The sequence below is a fragment of the Schistocerca serialis genome, chromosome 2, assembly GCF_023864345.2.
Source record: "Schistocerca serialis cubense isolate TAMUIC-IGC-003099 chromosome 2, iqSchSeri2.2, whole genome shotgun sequence".
In the NCBI taxonomy this organism is placed as follows: Eukaryota; Metazoa; Arthropoda; class Insecta; order Orthoptera; family Acrididae; genus Schistocerca; species Schistocerca serialis.
The window spans coordinates 617,328,880-617,351,947 of NC_064639.1; the positions used below are offsets into that span (position 1 = coordinate 617,328,880).

The window sequence follows — 23,068 nt, forward strand, 5'->3', positions numbered from 1 at the left end:
AATTGCACAGGTGGGAACTTCCCCTACAATACATCCTATGTTCCCGTAACCCTCCTGCCCTCAACCTTCGTTAGTCGCTGTCCTCACCCATCCAGCCCCCTCCCTGTTCCCATTCCAGCACTACACAGCCGTCATTTCACCGCCACACCCAGTCTTTTAATTTCTTTTACTTTTTTATTATTTTTATTTATATTTTTATTTCTCTCCTTTCCACTACTTATCTCCTCCCCCTCTCCACACCTTCTCTCCGACCCTCCATCTAAAATGCGACACTTCACTGTCCGCCACTCCCACCATACTATCCTTCCCCCTCCCCACCCCAGCCTTCTCCTTACCCCCACCTAGTCGCCACTCCCATCATGCCCTGTTGCTCGCAGTGTAGTTTCAGCTCTCTGAGACTGCAGACGTGTGTGCAAGTTGCGCTTGCGTGAGTGTGTGTGTATGTGTGTCTACTGCTGACAAAGGCCTTAATGGCCGAAAGCTATGATTGTGTGAATCTTTTTATTGTGCCTATTGTGACTCAGCATCATATGGTGAGTAGCAACTTTCCTTCTCATATATTGATTTTATTTTGCTGTCTGATCCATCATATTCAGACAAGATATGCACACTCCTATATTTCTTTAACAATCTTTCTTAGCCCTCTGAATGTCAAGGTAACACTCTATTGTTACTTCCTACTGATGACAGTACTGTCAGAGTGCCAATTCGTTGGTACTTTGTTTACTTTTTCTTAGCTTATAATAGCTACTGTGCTCATTATTGAAGCCCAAGGTTCTGATTTACACTTACATTGATAGTTATCAACTTCTGAGTATTGTTGCTGTGAAATATCGTCGATCGATAACTTTGCTACTGCATTGTTTGTTTGCCGACGACATTGTGTTTTGAGATACTTGTTTACTTTTCATTATTTCATCCAACATTGTTGATTATGTCCTGTATTGTTATTTAATATTGTTTTCTTTAAGTTAATTATTCAATTTGTTTACTTGATACACTTTCATGATTTATTTTTTAAAAATGTGTCCAACAATGAAATTCATGAGTAACTCGAAAATACTAGTGATACAGAATATTTTAGTGAAAGTAGCAGTGGTTCAGAAAGTAATAGTGATATCCCTGCTGGTATTCTGATTGAAAGTGAAGGCAGACTGGAAAACACACAGTACACTGCAGCTGATACCACATCCATTTCACGAAGTAATTTGACCAAAGCATATGCCACCAGTGGGATATTCAGCAATTGAATATTTCAACTTATTTTTCACTGCAGTGTTACTTCAACTAGCTGTTACCAGAACAAGTCACTCAATTAAACAATTTATTTCTAAACATGTTGCTCGTTTGTCCAGCACACATAAAAAAAGAAGACTGTCACAATAGCTGAGGTAAGAGTTTTTATAGCATGGTTACTGAATACAGGACTCAAAGATGGAGCTACATTGTTTTCATACTGAAGCACAAAACCATCTAAGGCATTTACATGATTTGGTAAACAATATTCTGATCCAAAACACAAATGTTAGGCGATACAGAACTGCAAACATCATGCAGATTGTTATTATTCCTGTAAATAATATCAATCATTCCATGTTTATTATGCCATTTTACTCAGAAATTATGTATTTTAGGGAAGCTGGTGAGCTTTCCTTAAATCATGTGCAGTGTTCATTATATGGAAACAAAATCGAATTCACATTTTTTTTTTTTTAAGAAAATTATCTTTATTTCATCAGTTACGAACAATTGAACTGAAGAAGTATAATAATCTGGGTATACCGTAATAAACTACACACTTTTGCGTGTAAGTAGTGTTTTTTCACATTTTTAAATTTAATACAGCATAATATATGGCAATTTAAATAGAACACTGCATGACAGTATAACAACATTTGACACTTTTGGCATTGAAAATGGCTGACAGCAAAAGGATTAATATGTTGCAGTAATTAATATGTTGCAGTACTGTTTGTAATAAGAAAATATTTCTGGGTCATTACTTATGCTGGCTATTTTGTACAAGACCATTTTTCGTTATGAAGAGACTCTGATAACTGTATTTCAACACAAGATTTCTTTAATTATTTCCTATTATTACATGTAATTACCTTTTTAGGAAAATTATTTTCAAAAATGAGTACAAACTCTTGAAGAAATATGTTGAATTTATGATATCTGCCAGGTTTTCTCAGCGCGACTTATTAACAGTGCGTTTCCGGGTGATCCACTGAGTTGTTTCCATTTTATGGACAATATTTTGAGAAGTGACCTAGCATCATCTTCAACTCTGTGAGTTTTGCTGATATGTGCACTTGCTGCATGGACTCCAATCAAACAGTGAACTGACTCCAATCAAACAGTGAACTACTGTTGGTCTCATGCTGCTGTTTACAGTCGAGTTCCATTGCTGTCGCCCACTATCCCCCTTTGATGCTCTTTTCTTTTCCAGTGCTTTCACAGATATCCTATGAAACACCCACTCTCTCACCATTTTCCAACTTTGGTGGATGTGATGGCTGACAAAATTTTAATAAACTGACTGCTGGACCCCAAGCATCATTTAAATTTAAAACCCTATCCTTGTTAATTAGGTTTTCTGACATCTTTATTTCAATAGACTTCTTAATTATGCTGTCCCAGAAACTGTGTTTGCACTATTGTACAGATCTCATCATATTTCATTTCATGATTATATTGGAGGCAGTGTTTAGTGGCAGCTAATTTGCTTGCTTGTTTTAGTCGGGCACATGCACGTCACTGATGTTCTTTACATCTCTCCTCTACTGTTCTGATAGTCTGTCTCATGTAGGACATGCCACATCTGCACGGAATACAACACACACTTGGCTTTTGGAGACTTGGACTGTCTTTACCATTACAAAAAATACTTTTTATCTTAAATTAAAGGAGCAAAACACACTGGCTGCCATGTTTCCATACAAATGTATGGAACTTTCCGGATATAGTGCAGGGTTAAGGTAGTGGTTTCTCTTCCTCAGTTTCAGTCTCAACCTCTTTCCAGACATTCTTCATTTTGATTGCATCGCCCATTCCATTTGATGACCTGAGTACCCATTCCTTTGGAAAATTATTTGCAGGTGTTGTAATTCTTTGGTGAGCTCTCCTTTTCTTTTTGTGTTCCAGTCTTTAGCACCAAATTTCTTTGTGAGGGTTGGTGATAGCTTGAGGTGTGGAGAAGAGTCAGTGTGTGTAGGTTTTGCACAATGTGACTCAAGGATCTGTCCATTCTTCTCTTAACCAACACATCAGGGAAATTATAATAAATCATGTATTTCAAGTAATTTTAAGCGTTTTCCATATCTTTGACTATTGGTCGAGTTAGATTCCAGGGACATTTCCACACATAATTCAAACAATGCTGAAGTCAATTTCGTTCTAATCACTGACTATTAGAATATATTATTTCAAGGCAAAAGCTTAATTTATCTTTGCGATATAACTGCTTGGAAAGCATTCTAAGCTGACGGACTTAAATTTTACTGTTAATAAAGCCACAGACATTTGTTATTAAAGTATTTGTGTGAATTATTTCCTCATCCTTATCACTGAAATATTTAAGACAGAAAAAGGATAATCTGGAAAAGTTGTATAAACATAAATTTCACATATAGTTTTGTGATCTGATCTGGAAGGCAGAATTTCATATTCACTACTCAGACTAAATCTGATGATATATGAACCTGCTATGCATGTCGAATATTAAAGCCTACGATAATAAGAATCTTTTTCACTGTCAATTGCCAAAGGGAGATTACATTGAAGCTAATCGTAACATATTTAGCCTGGAACTGCAACTGACTGAGATGGTGTACAAATTCAGTGGAGTTGCAGATGTAGTGTTTGCACTTCCCCACATATTCGGTACGAATGCATTTCAGGTATTTTGTGAGCTGGTATGACGGTGCACCTGTATTATTAATTATAGCTCTTAGAGGAATTCTTCCTTGTGTATTTTAGGTAGACCATACAGTCATGGGGGCACTGCTACTTGTGTATTTAAGACTCTTAATGATGTTATGTGGGGACCCTCACTCAATGGGAAGAGTCATCATCTTCCTCTTACTTTTATTCATAGGGCCTACGCAATGTCATTCAAAAGGTCAAAAATCTTCTTATTAGGACCATCTAGTTGCTCTTGTCAACTGGTAGAACTACAGTTCCCTTGTCCTCCTGAAGATTTGTCAATGCTACTCATTTTCCCTTGAAGATGTCTGATCTTAGCATTGCCACCATGGTAAGGCCTCTGAAGGTTTTGCTGTGAACTACTTCTGCTGCTTTTGGTGGGAGAGAAGCTACAACATGCTCCACAGTTCTGCTGTAATGTGCTATTGGTAGCATTTTCGGAGTGGGTGCAAAATTTAGCCCATTCACAAGGATCTTCATTGTATCCTCATCCTGGTGTTTAACTGAGATTAATTACAGTATGGCTCCATGCATTTTGTCTTTGCTTTTTGTGCAAGCAATCAAATTTTGCTTTCTGGCATGTACACCTTTTCACCTGCATTGATTCTGCTGGTGACCATGTCATATTGTCAACCATTCCCAGGAATCTGCAGAGTGTTCAGCTGTCATGGTTAAGATAGACAGGAAGAAGCTCTTTTGAAGTGACATCTAGCATTTGTCGGGTGTCCCAAATTCTCTCTTGCACTAGAGCCAAGCTTGTGTAGTGCATATTACTATTTGTCACTGGTGTATTAATGTGATGTTTGATTATAGTGAACATAACTATAGCTTGTTCATCCCAACACCTTGTTATGAAGGTCAATGTATTGAGAAGTTGACCTTTTTTATGACGGAACTTGTCCAACTAAAGTACATTGTGGAACATCTCCTACCTGTGGAGTTAAGTGATATGATCTTGCAGTTGATAAGTAGGGTGCTTCCTGATGTTCTGCCAGGTTGTTGTTTCCATTTATGCACTATATTTGAACAACTTACCCAGCTGTCTTCTTCAAGTGTTGTGAGTTTTGCTGTTACATGCACTTACTGCCTGAACTCCGACCAGACTGTGGTCTACTTTTGGTCTCACAATGCCATTTATAGCAGAGTCTGATTCCATTACACCTTTTGATGTCTTGGTTTTCAGAACTCGCATTGATATTCTGTGTAACACAAATTCTCTCAGCATTATCCAACTCTGGTGGCTGTGATGGCCAATGAGATGTTAATAAATTGAATACCGGACCCCAAGTATTACATAAATGAAAACTACTGTTCCTGTCTATTAGGTTTTCTGACAGCTTTATTTCAATGGACTCCCTAATAATGCTGCCCCCGAAAATTGGAATTTGCACCACAATACTGATCTTATTTTATTTCATTTCATGATTGTATTTGAAGCAGTGCTTAGAGACAGCTGATTTTCTTGGTTGTTTTACTCAGGTATGTTGCTGATGTACCTTGCATTTCTCCTTCACTGTTGCTTTCAAATTGTAGAGACCAAAGTCTTTAGCACCCAATTTCTTTGTGACAGAACATGACGGCTCGAGGCATGGAGACATAGGTCAGTGTGTGTAGCTTTCAAACATACTGCAATCCGTAGATCCACCTGTTTTCTCTTGCTTAACAAATAGAGGAATGGCAGTTGGACCTCTTTTTCATGTTCAGTCATGAATTTTATATTACAATGGATGGAATTTAAATGTTCCACGAATTCTTGAAGCTTTTCTGTTCCATGTAGCCACACTATAACTGTAGAACTTGGCTATAAATAGTGGTGCGAGTATATGTAAGAGCAAAACTCAAAGCACCTATAGAGGACAGCTGCATCAGTCGTTGACATATTGTGCATAAAATGGCAACAACAATTTGGCAGAACACACTATTAATGTTGAATTTTTATTTAAGTTTATTTTAGTCAACATATTTTAAGCTTTCTTTAAAATATTCAGTAGTTTATCATTAATCAACCTCACTTGTTTCTCAGACTGTGTCCGAATTGTACATAGAGCTAAGTTATACTATGTGACTAACTGCGCACTCTCATCTGAATAATCTATCACAGATAGGTGTGTGTCTTTTTTAATGTCTGATTGTTGAATTAGTACATTATCTGGGTACGACTATCTTGAGCAATTTTTGTAGGGAAATTTATGGATGATCAAACTGTACATGGTCTGAAGAACCTCGATATCCTCTAGATTCATTCAAGAAATGTACACTAAAATCACCACAAATTAATAATCCCATACCTCTGTCTAATACACAGCATAATAATTCATCAAATTTAGATCACATGACTAATGGAGGGATAGTGAATTGAACGTGGAGAAAATATGTTTATGGCACCAACTTGACTAAAAGAAGGGGTCAATTTTAAGAACAGGTTCAGAGCCATCAAAGAATTATCAGTTTGGTAATGAAGGAAAACGTGTGTAGGGGACGGGAGGGTGAAAGGTGTTAAAATTTCTTGGGACAGATCAAGATTTGAGTACTGTAAGCACATTCAAGTTCACGGAGGTTGCAAATGTTCAGTAGTCATGCAGAAATGAAAAAGATTGCACAGGATGGACCAGTGTGGAGGGCTGCCTCAAAGCAGTTTTTGGAATGATGATGACAAAAACGATAATGCAATAATTGAGTGTGGTTGTTATGCCTCTACAAGTATGCAGAGATTCAATTCTAAACAGATCATCAGTACGTAGTTTTATATAGTCTCTTGAGTCACAAAACAGGTGGTGGGAAGATAGTTTCTTAAGTCACAAAGCGGACAGTATGACTGAAAGCAAGTTAAAGTGCGGTTCAGAGCTACCGATGTTATTTCTCTGTTCTGAGGTCATTGTTTTGTAACAGTAGCATCATTTTTCAATGCAGTGGCATTAATTTTGGGGCTCAGTTTATTAGATGAAGTGATGCAAAGAAAATTTCAAATGGAGAAAGCCAACTATTAAAGAAAAGGTAGGGGTTTTAAGAAAGAGGTGGTAGGTACACGATAGAATATGGCGAATTATACGAATATATTCATAACGTCTTTGAAAATATACCAGAAGCCACTGTAAAACTTTTATCGGTTAAGTGTAGTGATACCTGTGCTGATGCACCATTAAGATATTTGTTGGATGGCGAGTAAGTTGAAAGAAATCAGGAACTACAAACTATACTTGTGGAAAAAAAATGTATAGACTGGTGAATGAAAATATTTAGAAAGCCAACAAATATTTTAGTGCACGAAGTATTTATTTTCTTAATGGTCCATTCAAAAAACAACAGATGTATATAAAAATTTTAGGCTGTGTCTCGTAATAGAACTGTAGGAAAACTCACAGTAAAAGACTGTGGCATAAACTTATGTTTTGAAGACTGTAAGAATACTACACTGAAATTCATTTTAAGTAATCATGTACGGTTTAAACGTAATAAAGACCAGTTGTTAACAATTCCTGAAAATTTAATCACTTTCTGACAAATAATCTATCTGTTTGAGTAACTTAAATAAAATGCTGCCTCATAAACTAGCACCAGTAGGCTAGGCATGAGCATGGAAACAACTGGCTTGAAAGATTAACATGACAGTTGGCACAGTAACTAACAGAAAAAAAAGAATAAAAAGGTACAAGTATTCAAAGATCTTTATGTGTTTGTGTACTACAGGATGTGAATAAAAAACAGACAGTAAACAATGAAAATAATTAGGCTCGAGAAATATGCCAAATGATGTGTTACCATTTGATGTATGAAGAAGGGAAAAGTGCTTGGAGATGATGGTGCTTCAATTGAAATGATTATAGCTAAAGGCAAAGGAATACAAAAGGAATTAATAAATAATTTTACTGAGTATTTGTGAAGGACAAGAATTCCCCAAAACTGAAACAGTGCTGTAATTGCTCTACTAATGGATACAGAGAAGTCAAACTATACTTATCAGTCTCATCATGACAAGGTTCACTAAATTTATCATCAACCACAGAGGAACAACAAAAAAGTTTACAAGAGGATGTAGTACAATGAACCAACATGCAAGCCATAAATGAAATTACAGAATGGGCAGTAAGTATGAACTATTACTTAGCATGAGTAATAAGTTTCTGAGAAAGGTTTTGGCTAATTATCAACAAAATTCATATTAATGTCCTTTGAGAAACTAAGCATTGTTTTAATAAATACTCTTACACTGAAAAATATCCAAGTGGCTCCTTAACCAGCTGGCTTCAAATAATATATTGCCACACTCACAGTTTGGATTTCAAAAGGGTTTTGATACTGAGAAGGTTATTTACACATATATAGTGAGAATACACTTGCTGTACTTATCTAACTAAAAGACAAGTTTTTTCCCCAAATTCATAATTTGTAAAATGTTTGTACAGAGCACTTGAAAAGCATCACAACAAATGAGCATTAGCTTCAACAACAGTGCAAAAGCTGCTATTATTCTATGGCACGGCTGATTTTTAAGACCACCTACAGTGTTAATCTGAAATGCTACACAAGTTCTGGTGATTCAGCTGTAGGTAGTTGAGTGGACAGTGTACTGTCATCATTCAGTCTGCTTATATTATCAGTGCAGAAGTAAATCATAGCACTCAATAATTGGTACAAATACAGCTGTGACTCTGTTGAGATATGAAGATATTAGATTTTGCGGTCCACAACTGGCTCTGGCAGATACTAATTTTAAGTTAATGGTTATCCATGAAGCAGAGGCCACAAACAATTGTGTAGCAGGAAGAAAATTTGGTGTCACAGAAGCAAATGTTCACAGGAGACATAAGACAAATAATAAATTAAAGGAAACCAGTTCCACACACCAAACTTCCATGGGGCCGAAGCAGGGAAGGTTCCACAAATTGGAGTAGCTTGGTGTTAATTATGTGTAGGAGCAACACTATGAAGACTTCCCAATTACTTAAGATATTACCGGATAGTACGCGCTAGAAATAAAGGGAATTTTCCAACTGGATGTGTTACTGAAATCAGAGTAAGTACTGGCTGGTGCGCGACAATGATGGTGGGCTTACACTATCTCAGCAACGTCCTGTGGCATCTATCAGACATCTATTTTTTATATGTCTTCAAATTTTACTGTTGATATGAAGGGTTTTAAAAGTGCTGGCATTCCAAGGACCAGAATAACAATAATGCTGGGTGCACTAGCACATGGAACAAAGTTCCCCCGCGTGTGTGATTTTTCACAAGAAAATGGCGTCAAAGGAAAACAGCTTTCAGGACTTACTTTTAGGTGCCAAGAAATGCGATGGATAAAAAATGACCTGATGCTAGATCAGCTGAAGATTGTTTGGAGCAGAATACCAGGCTCTTTTCATAACAGAGGGAAAATGATGGCACTCGATTCTTTCAGGGGACATCTCACACAGGAAGTTAATGGTTTAATGGCAAGGTAATAATTCCTCAAAGATCAATCTAAAAGCTTCATGTAATAGACATCATTGTGAACAAACCTTTTAAGATTAAACTGCAATCACTTTACAGTGAGTGGCTTCTTCAATGAGAATATACCCTCACTACACAAGGGGGATGTTAAAAAAATTCCCAATATTCATGATTAATTTTTGAGGACATTTCTCGTGGAGAAACAGCGGTCTGGCTAAAAGTACTTTAAAAATGTAGACAAACAATCTTGACAACAAAAACATTTATTTTGATATAGTAACCAGTTTCAGGCAGTTTTTGACCATTCTTTGACCCTCATACGATGATGGTAGGCAGTAGCGGTGAATCGAGAGGGTACTGCAACTCCACAAATGTCAACTGAACAGTGGTATCGAGATAACACAAATACTGGCAAACTAGACATGTGGAAGCCGAATGCTGCACCACAAGAATCAAGTCTAATTGACTTTTCTAAATTAAAGAAAAGTTTCAATGGCCTGAAAAAAATATCCGAGCTAGGAAAAAGAAGTATGATAATTTGAAACAGAAGAAATGAGAGGTTTATATGAGGCAAATAAATATTAAAGTACAAATTTTTCTATCAAAAAGAAGGAACAGCTGAACCAAAGATAAAAGAGTTGGAAAGGGAACGGGTTTATCTACACAAAGTGACTGAAAATAGTAAGAATACAGGAAGAAAGATGACACTGCAAAATCCACCACCAGTTCCGAATGCATTAAGTTGGAACACTAGAGTGGAATGAGGGTGGACAACAAAATTTCGAATGGGGTTGTGAGAAAGGCACAACAACGAAAGAAGATACAAAATAAACTGAAATGCAGATGTAAAAGAGCAATGTGGACACATGTGATACTCGCAAGGAGAAAGTGAAAAAAAAAGAAAAAAAAAAAGAAGATTGCACCAAGACATTCAAAGCAAAGGGCGAATAAAGGAAATAAGTGACACTGCACAATTAACTGTATACAGCTAGCATGGCAAGGAAAACATCGTGATTTCATTTAATCTGCTGCTGGTTTTGTACACAAGAGATGGTCATCAGGTACAAACTTTGCAGTATTTAATGTCAGTTTAGGCAGTAGCAGCAATGCCCAGGCGAAGCTAGTTAAGATTTAGTTTTGTGACAGGAAGATCTGTAAGGAGTGTTTGGTCTAAGCCATACTGGACCACCGTGAGCTAGGAACATACTATGCAGTGATCACACTATGCTGTAGTAAACTGAGCTCACCGAGCCAGAGAAAGTAAGTTAATTTAGTTCTGCATGCGTAAGCACCAAAGTTAGACGAAAGCTGGCATTTGTGGTACTTCAACTGCTTGGTAGCTCTACAGAACAAGCGTGGATGGAGTAGCTGGTCATGTACACAACTATCTGGCACCATGATGCTTTCATAGAGCCCACTGGAGAAGTGAGATGATGTCAGGTGCGTGCAAGGTGGGCACAGGGGAGTATCAGCAGACAGCCACAGATCAACAGCTGACTATGCTTAGTGCTGCCTAAACACACACATTCCTGCTGGGAGGGGGGGGGGGGGGGGCAACCACCTTCTCATTCATTAAATGACAACACACATATACGAGCAGCAGCTCATTAACCACATCAACAAAGATGGATTGTGCCCTTTCATGTATAATTCGGGGCACACTTGCAAATAAAAGTATCAGCTTGTGCAAAAAGTGGGGGCATTCACTACCATACTACGAGGTCACTTCATGGGGCCAATACAATCACCTAATGCCACACAGCTAACGGATTGAAGCTTCAGTGTCACCCCAACTACAGGAAGCTACTTGCACATTGCCGCACGCCAACTTTTTGCCAAGAAGTTTCAGTGTTAGTCAGTGCAGTGAATGTGAGTACAGTCCAGTAAGTATTAAGAAAGGCACAAAGCATTATAATGCAGGTGAGTGTCTATCTGCGTATTTCTTTTCTCTCTCATAGCACACACTTTCACTGAGAAGGCCTAATTTATCATTCTCTATATATTATCTTGTCTAGTAATAGTATTTTGGCTGGGAACATTTTAAAATGTAAAATGAAAGGCAAGAAAATAGATGTAGGCGCTTAATATCCCATTTATGCAATTTCTGGATGCTGTCTGTGTCATCTATAAACTCAGGCCAATGTTGATGCTGTTAACTTACATTAACATTTCAATTTTAATTATTTGCACATAATATGCTTTCTAAGACAGGGAACAATATTTGAGCATTTTGGTTATTTACATTTGACATTCATGTTTAGAAAAGTACTTAGCATAATTTAAAGTTCTGAATGATTAACATGGCTAAATTGAATTTGTACAAACACACCTTTCATTATTTGCTTAATATACCTACACATTTACCGAGTTTTTTTTTTTTTCACAGAATGTTATATCTTTCAATATGATTTTCATGTATCCAGTTTATGTGAAATTTTTGTGTTTCACAACTGCTTGGCATTTTGATACTTGTAATAATATACCTGCTTGGATATTAGTAGCCTAAACCAAACAAAGTCGAAATTATAAATCACTATAAACTTTTTGTGTGTGAATGAGTTGGAGTATTGTTTTATTGCAATATGTAATACAGTCATTGAAGCTTTTCAAAGTTTAGTTTGTTCTTTGATCTAGGTGGGATGTTTGTAAATGTCATGGGATCAATGGGATTTTAGCACAAATGTTCAACAATATCAGTGATGCGCACAACTTAAGTGCAAAAGCAAATACTGTAACAAGATTTTCAACCTTATATACTTTCTGTAGTGCTTACCTTCATTAAAAGATGGCTGCAGTTACATGATAATCTTCAAGTACAATAAATCCAGCAAATCATACACTATATATTCACTATTTATAGCCTACACAATAACATGTGACTTTTAACACAAACAATTCCACATTTCAGGAATGCCTGGGGAAATGTCAGTGCATGCAGTAAACTGCAAACTCAACCAACATCTCACCCCCCACATGATGCCAAAAAGTGCCGTTGCTGTTAAGAGCGTACTAGCAAGCTATGGTCTGAGCTTCGTTGAAGACAATTATCTGGGTTCAAGTCCAACAGAATACAGTGTTGCACATTCCACTGTAGCATTGAAGTTTCATTCCACTGTACATACAGTATCAATACCGTATTAAATGGTAACATCAAATGTATTAGGACACATTAGCACTGTAAGGGTGCAGGTGTTTTTGATTATGGTTTTAGGGCGCAAAACAGCTATGGTCATAAGCACCCATTCCGTAGCTCAAGTGAAGGGTGAAAACAGGAATTTAAATCAGCAGCAGTGGGAGCGAAACTCAATAAGAAGGAAAGCTAAAACGGATGGAAATCTTAGAAAAGTGCTATTGAAGGGGGGATGTTTTCCTCAAAAAGAGTTTCAAATGACCGATGTCATCTCACTAACACTAATAAACTCAAGGATGCAATCGGCTGAGCCCGCGTCATCTGCTAAAAGGGAAGAATATATCAGGCGACAGCTGTAAACGGGTGAGCAGCAATTTAAAATAGGGGCACTGAAGTAAATGGTGTCTCACTGTCCACAATTGAGATCAGTGGGGACAAAGCGGGGAGGATCACCACTTAAAAGATGTCGATAGCTAAAAAGACAGTGCCCAATCCGGAGTGTAGTTAAAATGACCTCTTCCCGATGACAAGGCCAGGAGGAAGAGGTCCAAGCACAGGGAAAGGTTTCGTCCCGCAATTTATTACTTTGAACTGCAGACCAATGTGTGTGCCATAAAAGAGCAACACGATGATCTGTCATCGTGTTGCTCTTTTATGGCACACACACTGGTCTGCAGATTGGCAAAGGGAACTATGCGAAAAGCGCGCAAGGAAAAGAGACAGCAGCCTTTGCCACTATATCGGCTGCCTAGTTTCTTCGTCAACCAACATGCCCTGGGACCCAGAGGAATGCCACAGAGATGCCCTCCAAGTGGACCATGTGGAGGCAGCCTGAATCCTGTGGACCAGAGGGTGAGCACGATAAAGAGCTTGGATGTTGAAAAGAGAGCTGAGCATATAGTATACTGTGTCTGCTGATGGCGACGGATGTATTGGACAGCCTGGAGAACAGTGTAAAGCTCCAGAGTAAAACTGAACACTGGTCAGGAAGCCGAAATCTAATAGGGTTGTCTTCAATAGTATAAGCCATCCATGGTCTTGGCGCCATCCATGTAAATAAATGTGGCATCCTCCATTTGTGTGCATAGAGCAGCAAATACCTGATAATAAACTATAGGGGGGATACCATCCTTGGGAGGCTGACAAAGAGCACGGAGAAGGCAGGTCCAGGGCCGAAGCCAAGGTGGTGTCATTCCCCCATTTGTCAGGAAAAATTTAGGAAATTGGAAGGAAAGTGAATGTAGCAGTTGATGGAAGCGGACTCCCGGTGGTAGCAGAGAGGGATGGCTGCCTGCATACCCTAAATCCAAGGAGGTGCCGAAAAAAAGGGCATGGGTTGGATGAGAAGGCACTGAAAACAGATGAACAGCGTAACGACTCACAAGAACAGCTTGACGATTGGACTGCAGAGGTTCAGCAGTCTCAGCATAAAGGCTCCCCATAGGTCTAGTGTAAAAAGCTCCAGACGCTAAATGCAATCCATGGTGGTGGACAGAATGTATACGCCAAAGAATAAACGGCCATGCAGAGGAGTAAACTATGCTTCCAGAGTCCAATTTTGAGCGCACTAAGGCATGATATAGGTGGAGTAGGTAGGACCACTCTGTCCGCTTCCCAGGAGGTACCACTCAGAACACTGAGGGTGTTGAGGGATCACAGACAGCAAGCTGAAAGATATGAAACATGGGAAGACCAACACAGTTTTCTGTCAAATATAAGTCGCAAGAATTCGGCGACATCCACAAACGGAAGGTCAACAGGGCCTAGATGAAGGGAAGGTGGATAATACTCCGTACAACACCAAAAATTTACACAGACGGTCTTACTGGGAGAAAATTGGAAGCTGGTTTCAATGTTCCATCAGTGGAGGCGATCGAAGAACCCCTGAAGATGTCATTCAAGAAGGCTGGTCTGCCGAGAGATAAACACACAAAAAATTTGCATCACCCCGGTTCCTAGAACTCCTGAAGACAGACGTTGACTGTGGATATTGTATCACAGACACAGCCCCTTTGACTGTTCAGAGATGTCACTAAACCCGCCAAAAGATGTTAACAACCATGTATGAGCAGTGCCTATTAGACAGAGGAGGTCCGACAGCCGATCAGTTCCAGTCATTCCACCAGGAAGGAGGTACACGGCTCGTGTTGTCTGTAGCAGGTGTCTCTGAGTGAACCAAAGCAATGTTGTTCGGACATGCAGGAGATAAAGAGAAACAGGAACTCTTGATGACATGCCTCACTCAGGCCGCCCAAGGGCTACTACTGCAGTGGATGACCGCTACCTATGGATTATGGCTCGGAGGAACCGTGACAGCAATGCCACCACGTTGAACAATGCTTTTCGTGCAGTCACAGGATGTCATGTTATATTACTCAAACTGTGCGCAACAGGCTGCATGATGCGCAACTTCACTCCCGACATACATGGGGAGGTCCATCTTCGCAACCACGACACCATGCAGTGCAGTACAGATGGGCCCAACAACGGAATGGACCGCTCAGGATTGTCATCACGTTCCCTTCACCGCTGAGTGTCGCATATGCCTTCAACCTGACAATTGTCCTAGACATGTTTGGAAGCAAGGCGGTCAGGCTGAATGACTTAAGACACACTGTCCAGCGAGTGCAGCAAGGTGGAGGTTCCATGATATTTTGGGGTGGCATTATGTGGGGCCAACGTACACCACTGGTGGTCAGGGAAGGCACTGTAATGGCTGTACGGTATGTGAATGCCATCCTCCGACATATAGTGCAACCATATCGGCAGCATATTGGCGATGCGTTCATCTTCATGGAAGACAATTCGTGCCCCCATCATGCACATCTTGTGAATGACTTCCTTCAGGATAATAACATCGCTGGGCTAGAGTGGCCAGCATGTTCTCCAGACATGAACCCTATCGAACATGCCTGGGATAGATTGAAAAGGGCTGTTTATGGACGACGTGACCCACCAACCACTCTGAGGGAACTACACAGACTCACCGTTGAGGAGTGGAAGAATATGTACCAACAGTGCCTTGATGAACTTGTGGATAGTATGCCACGATGAATACAAGCATGCATCAATGCAAGAGGACATGCTACTGGGTATGTGGACAGCAATCTGGACCACCACCTCTGTAGGTCTCACTGTATGGTGGTACAACAAGCAATGTGTGGTTTTCATGAGCAATAAAAAGGGTGGAAATGATGTTTATGTTGGTCTCTATTCCAATCTTCTGTATAGGTTCCGGAACTCTCAGAACCGAGGTGATGCAAATTTTTTTTTTATGAGTGTAGATTCTAAAATTGTCAACAAAGAGGGAGCCCGAGACATCAGGAAGGAGACAATCCATAATTGTATTTATGGCGATGGCAAACAGTACAACACTCAGCACTGAGCCCTGGGGCACTCTGTTTTCTTGGGAGAAAGTACAGGATAGATTAGAGTTCACTCACACCTTAAATGTGCACTCTGTCATAAATTCACGGAGGAAAAGGGGTAGCAGACCTCGAAAGCCCCAAGAGAACAGTGTGCGGAGGATACCTGTCCTCCAACAGGTATCGTATGCCCTCTCCAGATAAAAAAATATAGCTACTGTTTGTCGTTTCCTTAGGAAATTGTTCATGATATAAGTTGATAGAGTAACAAGATGGTCAACTGCAGAACGCAGTTGCTGTGGGCACTTGTTAAAAGATTTCGGGACTCCAGCCACCATACGCTCCAAAACCTTACATACACTACCTGGGAGAGAGATTTGGCGATAGCTAGAGGGGAGATGTTTGTCCTTTCCAGGTTTTGGAACAGAAATGATGATAGCTTCCCACCATCTTCTGGGAAATTGTTGGTCCAAATTCGATTATAAAGGCGAAGGAAGAAATGCAGAAAAGAGTATGAAAAATGCAGCAACATTTGGATATGGATCCCATCCGGTCCTGGGGCAGAAGAGTGAGAAGAAGAGTGTGCGTGTCAGAGTTCACACGTAGAAAAAACGGTATTCTAGCTTTCGCGATTTTGAGGGGAGACAGCAAGAGGTCGCACTTTCATGGCTTGTTTCTTTGGGAGAAAGGCTGGTGGGTAATTAGAAGAGCTTGAAGTATCAGCAAATTGTTGACCCAATGGGTTCGAAATTGCGTCTGGATCCACTAAGGTATCTTGTGCGACAGTTAGCCCAGATATCGTGGAAAAACTAGATGTGCTGGATAACCGTCGAATTCGATTCCAAAGTACAGATGAGAGAGTGAAGGTATTAAAGGAGCTGGTAAAGAAATCCCAGCCTTCCTTCTTGCTATCACTTAAGATGAGATGGCATTGTGCATGTATCTGCTTATAGCCAATACAGCTGGCCAATGTAGGATGATGGTGGAAAATGCAAAGAGCACATCTCTGCTCGCGTATTGCGTCACAGCACGCCTCATTCCACCAAGGAACTGGGGGCACCGGGGCAAAGGGGAGGTATAAGGTGTTGAACATTCCGCAGCTGTAAGAACACGAGCGACCTGATTGTCAATGCTAGGAAATTCACGGTCATCAAATGTTACTAGATACGAGAAAAGTGTCCAATCGGCATGGGAAAACTTCCAGCATCTTGGGTGCACAGATGGCAGTTGTGGCTGCAATTGAATGACACAAGGAAAATGGTCACCCATGTGTGTATCAGCAAGAGCGCCCAATTTAAAGCACCGAGTACCGACCAAAAGGTTCAAATGACAATAGGCTGACGTGGAGGCAGACAAAAACATAGCTTCAACCGTGTTGAGGCAAACCAGATCTGCTTGGTGGAAGAGGTCAAACAATAGGGAACCTCTCGGATACAGACCCGGAGATTCCCAAAGGAGGTGGTGGGCATTGAAGTCTCCAACTAGCAAATAAAGCGGTGGGAGCTGACCAAGGAGCCAAAGGAGATCGGCTCTTACCATTGGTGTGGACGATTGAACATATATGGTACAAAGAGAGAAGGTGAATCAGGAAAGCAAAAAACATACAGCGACATCTTGGAAGGAACTGTGTAAGGGGATTGGGTGTTAATGGATAGTATCATGGAGAAGAATCATAAGACCCCGTGTGCCAGAACGCCAGCAACAGAGGGGAAATCAAATTGGATCGATTGGAAATTAGGGAAGACAAAGCTATCATGGGGACGTAGGTTTGTTTCTTGAAGACAGAAGATGACCGGGGAGTAGGATCATAAGAGGATTGACAATTCATCCCAATTGGAGCAAATTCTGCAGATATTCCAATGGACAATTGACATAGTGTGGAAAAAAAAAAAAAAAAAAAAAAGAGACGGTGGCCGGTGGCATGGAGTGGCATTCAGCAGGAGGCAGAAGATGTTGATCGATAGGTTGTCCGGGGACAGCTCCTGCTGCCAGTGGTCATCTGGTTGATCGGCCTCCAGCGGTGCATCTCGGCGACACGAGGGACGGCCGAGGTTGGCTACCTCTGGCTGGCACTGTAGAAGAGACACGCCATGGCAGAGAAGGAGAGGAACTTTTTTTATTATGAGACATCTTGGAAGCAGGACGTTGAGATGGAGGAGGAGTTGGCGGTTGTGGAGCCTGGGCACATAAAAAATCTTCATGAGTAGGCTCTTTTTTGGAAGCCTGGGTGTCCAATTTTGGGGCCTGTGATTTAGCAGGAGCCGATGAAGGTTGAGCCTTAGAGTGAGCGGGTGATAGTCGGGAGGTTGAACAGGCTATCTTTGGGTTGGCCGATCTGACGACTGTGGCGCTAAAGGTGAGATCGCAAGTCTGCATGGCTACCTCCTTAGTAGGTCGAGGAGAGGCAAGGACAGTGTTATATTTACGCGCTGGGAGCACAGTGAGCTTTCTGCTGGCAAGTAACTTATCAACAGCAAAGGTGGACACCTTTTCCTTCACTTGGATTTCCTCAATAATTCGTTCATCTTTAAAAACAGGGCACTCTCTAGAGGAAGCATCGTGGTCGCCCACACAATTGATGCAACGAGGGGATGGAGGTGGACAATCACCCTCATGGGCATCCCTGCCACAGGTAACGCATTTGGCCATATTGGAACACGACTGGCTGGTATGATTAAACCTCTGACACCACTAGCAACACGTAGGGTTGGGGATGTAAGGGCAAACTGAAATTATCACATACCTCACTTTAATGTTTCATGGGAGCTGAACTCTGTCAAATGCCAAGAAGAGAGTGCGAGTTGGTACCAGTTCCTTTGCAATCCTTTTCATTACTCGATGTACGCCTGTTATTCCCTAATCAGACAGGTAACTTTGACTGTCCTTATTTGATAATCCATTGAGTGATCTTGTATAAACCACCCCACACGATGAGTTTAAAGTACGGTGCACTTCCACCTGGACAGGGAAGGTGTGTAACAGTATAGTTAGAAGCAATTTGTGTGCCTGGAGGGCACTGTCTGTTTCTAACAACAAGGTGCCATTTTGTAACTGGGAACATGATTTTACAGGACCTGCAATCGTGTCAACACCTTTCTGAATAATGAAAGGGTTGACCTTCGTCAGGCCGAGAAACAACTAGGAACTGATGGAAGAATTTTCTGCGGCTGAGAATCATCTACCTTTCTCTCGTGGGCAGAAGTAGTAGAAGTAGAAGAAACCATTGCGAAAGTATCCCCCATGATTACCGGCATCTCCGATGCCATGTTCCTTCCTAGTGGGGGCCCTCTGTGAGGGCACTCCCACCTTAGGTGATTGTCCACACCTTACGTCACACCTCCCGAGAATCAGACAGAGGGACCAATCGGCATGTTCGGAGGGTAGCAGCTCGAGTAATCACCCCTCCTTGGGCTTGGCCTTTATTAGGTGGTACGTACCCGGGGCGGGGAATTGCGAATTACTCCATCATCGACTACACTTGGGAACACACGAGTCGGGCTTCAGAGATGCACAGGGAGGAAAGAAAGAAAAAAGGGAGGAACAAAGAGAAGGAAAGAGTTCTCAAATGCGGCAGCAGTGAAGAAGGTAAAGAGAAGAATCAAGGAAAGAGAAGAATCAAAGAAAGAGAAGAATCAAGGAAAGAGAAGAATCAAGGAAAGAGAAGAACAAAGTAAGGATAGATACGTTAATTGGAGAGGTAAAGGAAGAGAAACCACTTCATTCAGTCACAAGCATCTGTTTCCGGGCATAGGCACAAAATGCACTGCCAAAGAGAGGGAGAAGGGAAAGGGCTGGGAGGGGGGCTTGGAGGGATGTGGAGAGGGAAGGTATGCAGCCCAGAAAAGAAAGATGGTTGCACAAGCTTGGGGTTCCGTGTTTGCCGCGCACGTATCCACAAAAGAGTTGTAGACTCCCTCAGCGAGAAGGGGGTGTGCAGGTGTGTTTAAACCTCTGGCTGCTGTTGACAAGTTAACTCGTCATACTCTGCTGATTCCCAAGTGCTAAGGACATTACGCATTCTCTTCTGCTGAACTCTCACTGCTGAAGGGCAAGTAACTTCCAAATCTCAGCAAATAAAAAGTTTTGTCTGTCAGTCATGTCATACAGCATACAAGCCTCTGTTCATGCTAACATTTGCAAAGAAACTTCATTTCACTATCTTGAACTGTTTATTAAGTATGATGATTGTTTTGACCACATGATTCCTGATGTACATGGACGAAAATGGGTGCATTGCACACAACTGTCTGACATATACCGAACCAAATAATGTCTTTAAAATTACATGCAATGTTTTACTTAATTTGATGCAGTGCAGTAAGTATGATGAATAACCAAAAGAAATTCAGTCCTTTCTTCAAAGACTGAAGATATTGGACTGTAAGACGAGAGAAAATCAACTTTTTCACCATATAGTTTTCTTAGAATCAGATGATAAGTACTTCATAACAGCAAGAAAGCTGTCTCTCTGCATAGCTAGCAGCATTTGGTGAGCAGTACAGCACAAATTCGTGCTCAGCACATAATGCAGAGAGCAAGTGTATTAGCAGCAAAAGGATTACTGTATTTTACGATCAATAAGACGCTACGGTCTATAGGAAGTGTTAATTTTTACATAATTTTTTAAGAAGTAACATTTTTACATGTTACCATTAGACCGCAAAGACAGACTAAACAACAACAAGTTAGTTAATAAAACCAAACTGACCTTTAAAATCCCTGAAAATCGTCATCTGAACTTTCTTCTTCCTCTTCGTTGTCCTCTTCATGTATAAGACTGTCTTCACTGCCATCAAGAGCATCACTATGCTGCACTTCTTGAAAGATTAAACAACAATGTCTTCTTTCACTTTAAACCATGACTGTTTTATGCACTGATACACTTGTTTGATTGCATGCCGTTTTAAAGCTCTCTTTGGTATGAATTAATGTTGTGTTTCATAAATCAGCCATTTGTTCTTTTCTCTCTCATATGCACTATAAATGATTTATTTATTGACACATCAAGAGGTTGCAATTGTGAAATAAGTCCTCCTGGAATAACAGCAAGCTCTGTATTTCTCTGTCTCCATTTCTCTTTCACAGAATTTTTCAAATGACTATTAAAGCAATCTAGCATGGGAAGAGAACTATTCTTCAATAAAACACCTTTCCTTCTCGCCCACACACTGTTAATCCATAATTTCATACCAGCCTCACCCATCTAAACCTTGTTATGTATGTGAGCAACAACACCTAGAAGTACTTCGGAAGGTTCTGACATTGTTTTGTGCTTGAAAATGATCACTGGGTTAAGTTTAGTACTGTCAACACAGCATGAAAGGACAACAGTGTAGTGCATTTTTTAATGTCCACTTCTTTTTATAGATACAGTTTTAGCACCTTTCAAGGCAACAGTTCTGTTATTCGGCACATCAAATGTCAGAGGACTTCCATCTATATGCACTATTTGGCTTAGTTCCACACAGGTTTTCTTTCGATGGTGAAAAATAAAGTGATGGAAGATAATATTTTTTCTTATACTCTTGTGGAATTTTCTGAGATATTTTGGTTTGCACGTTAAGTCTATTATGCTTCACAGACCTGTAGCACCCTTAAGGTCTGTTAAGTTCCACTCTAGCACTATCTTACAAGCATGTATTGGAATCATTTTTGCATTAATTCCAATCTCATTTTGATGGTGTCCTTGAATTCATTTTAATATGTCGTCTTCATAGACCTGTAGCACCCTTAAGGTCTGTTAAGTTCCACTCCAGCACTATCTTACAAGCACGTATTGGAATCATTTTTGCATTAATTCCAATCTCATTTTGATGGTGTCCTTGAATTCATTTTAATATGTCATCTTCAAGTTTTGGCCATTTTATATTCAGTCCTCTATTTCCATATTTAGTCTCCCTCTTTTTTTAATCAGTTCTTCTTTAGTAGCCCACCAACCGCAATCCCCCCCCCCCCCCCCCCCCCCCTCTGTTGGTGGAGGTCTGAAACACCACTCAGCTACTCTGTATCCATGTTGTTCTGCATATGCTATTACTTTCAATTAACAGCCCATATCATATGAATACCTTCTATTTTTTTCCATTGTGAAACTAGCTACTAACAAAAATATTCTACTGTTACCGATAACACAAATCACTTACAATTCAAGTTCACTGGCTCTGTTGACTGCAATGGTGCATCGTAGGCTAGGCAGTGTTCTGGATTTGTGATGGTGGAGTGTGAGGGAGACAGTATTAGCAAGTTTGTGAATCCCCACAACTCATGTTGGTTGTATCGACGCACTGCTGCTGCCACTTGAATTCAATATTGGCAGATGGAGACAGATTTCCCACAGCATCAAACATATGGCCATTTTTAAGACTAATGGGAATTTTAAATTAAACACTGGACATTTTTTCATTAAGTTTGAGTATAAGATATTCCTGAATTTTGAAGGCAATTTTTCGATGAAAGAAGTATTTCTTTTAGTCTGTAAAATATAGTAATAAACTGGGGGGCAATGAGTAAAACAACTGTACCCTTGATGATGATATAATGAACTACTTCATGTAGCAGTACACAGTATTTTACCAAACAAGTATCTCTAACCTGGTGCACTGGTGGGACAATTGTCTCAATCCTCACGGCAATTTTGCCTGACAGGCATACCAACTCTGGACTGCACAACCTTCGAACAGAAACTTTTTGGTCCCCTGTTGTGGGTACAACTGAGTAATCATGAATAGTCTTGATTATAGGACATTCAAATAGGTTCGGGTATTCTTAGTTGAAGTATTAATACTATTCTGGATTTGTGCGTTTTTTATTTTATGATTAAGGTGCTCCTGGATCGTTGTGATGTGATGAAAGACTGCCACTCAATGTAATTCCCTGGAGTCTGTAGCACCATGGGCTGCATTATGGAGTCCTCCACAGTTAGGTTCTGTGGTTTGACTTCACAACAATTCAAGAAGTTCTCTGTTTTAATGTTATTATACAAAAAGGGGAACCAGAACTGTCAGGTTTTCTATGTCAAAGTGTTTGAGTTCATGTTGTAAATTGGATAATAAATCCAAACTTTGTTCTGTGTATGCAACATTTTCCTTCATAGTAGAAGTTACCTAATTGTACATGAAAAACATCTGACAGTGGCAAAGGTTCTGACTGACATACCCAAAATTGACTTCAAGACTGTCAGAACCCTTGCACCACCTCAGCTAATGAAGGCAGCAAAGTTATT

The 23,068-nt window shown here is 40.3% G+C and overlaps 1 protein-coding gene across 4 annotated transcripts in view; it reads right to left on the minus strand.

Annotated features, from left to right (window-relative positions):
- Positions 1-23,068, minus strand: part of LOC126457669 (gamma-tubulin complex component 3-like) — a 304,002-nt gene that overhangs the window by 65,836 nt on the left and 215,098 nt on the right. The window lies entirely within an intron of this gene.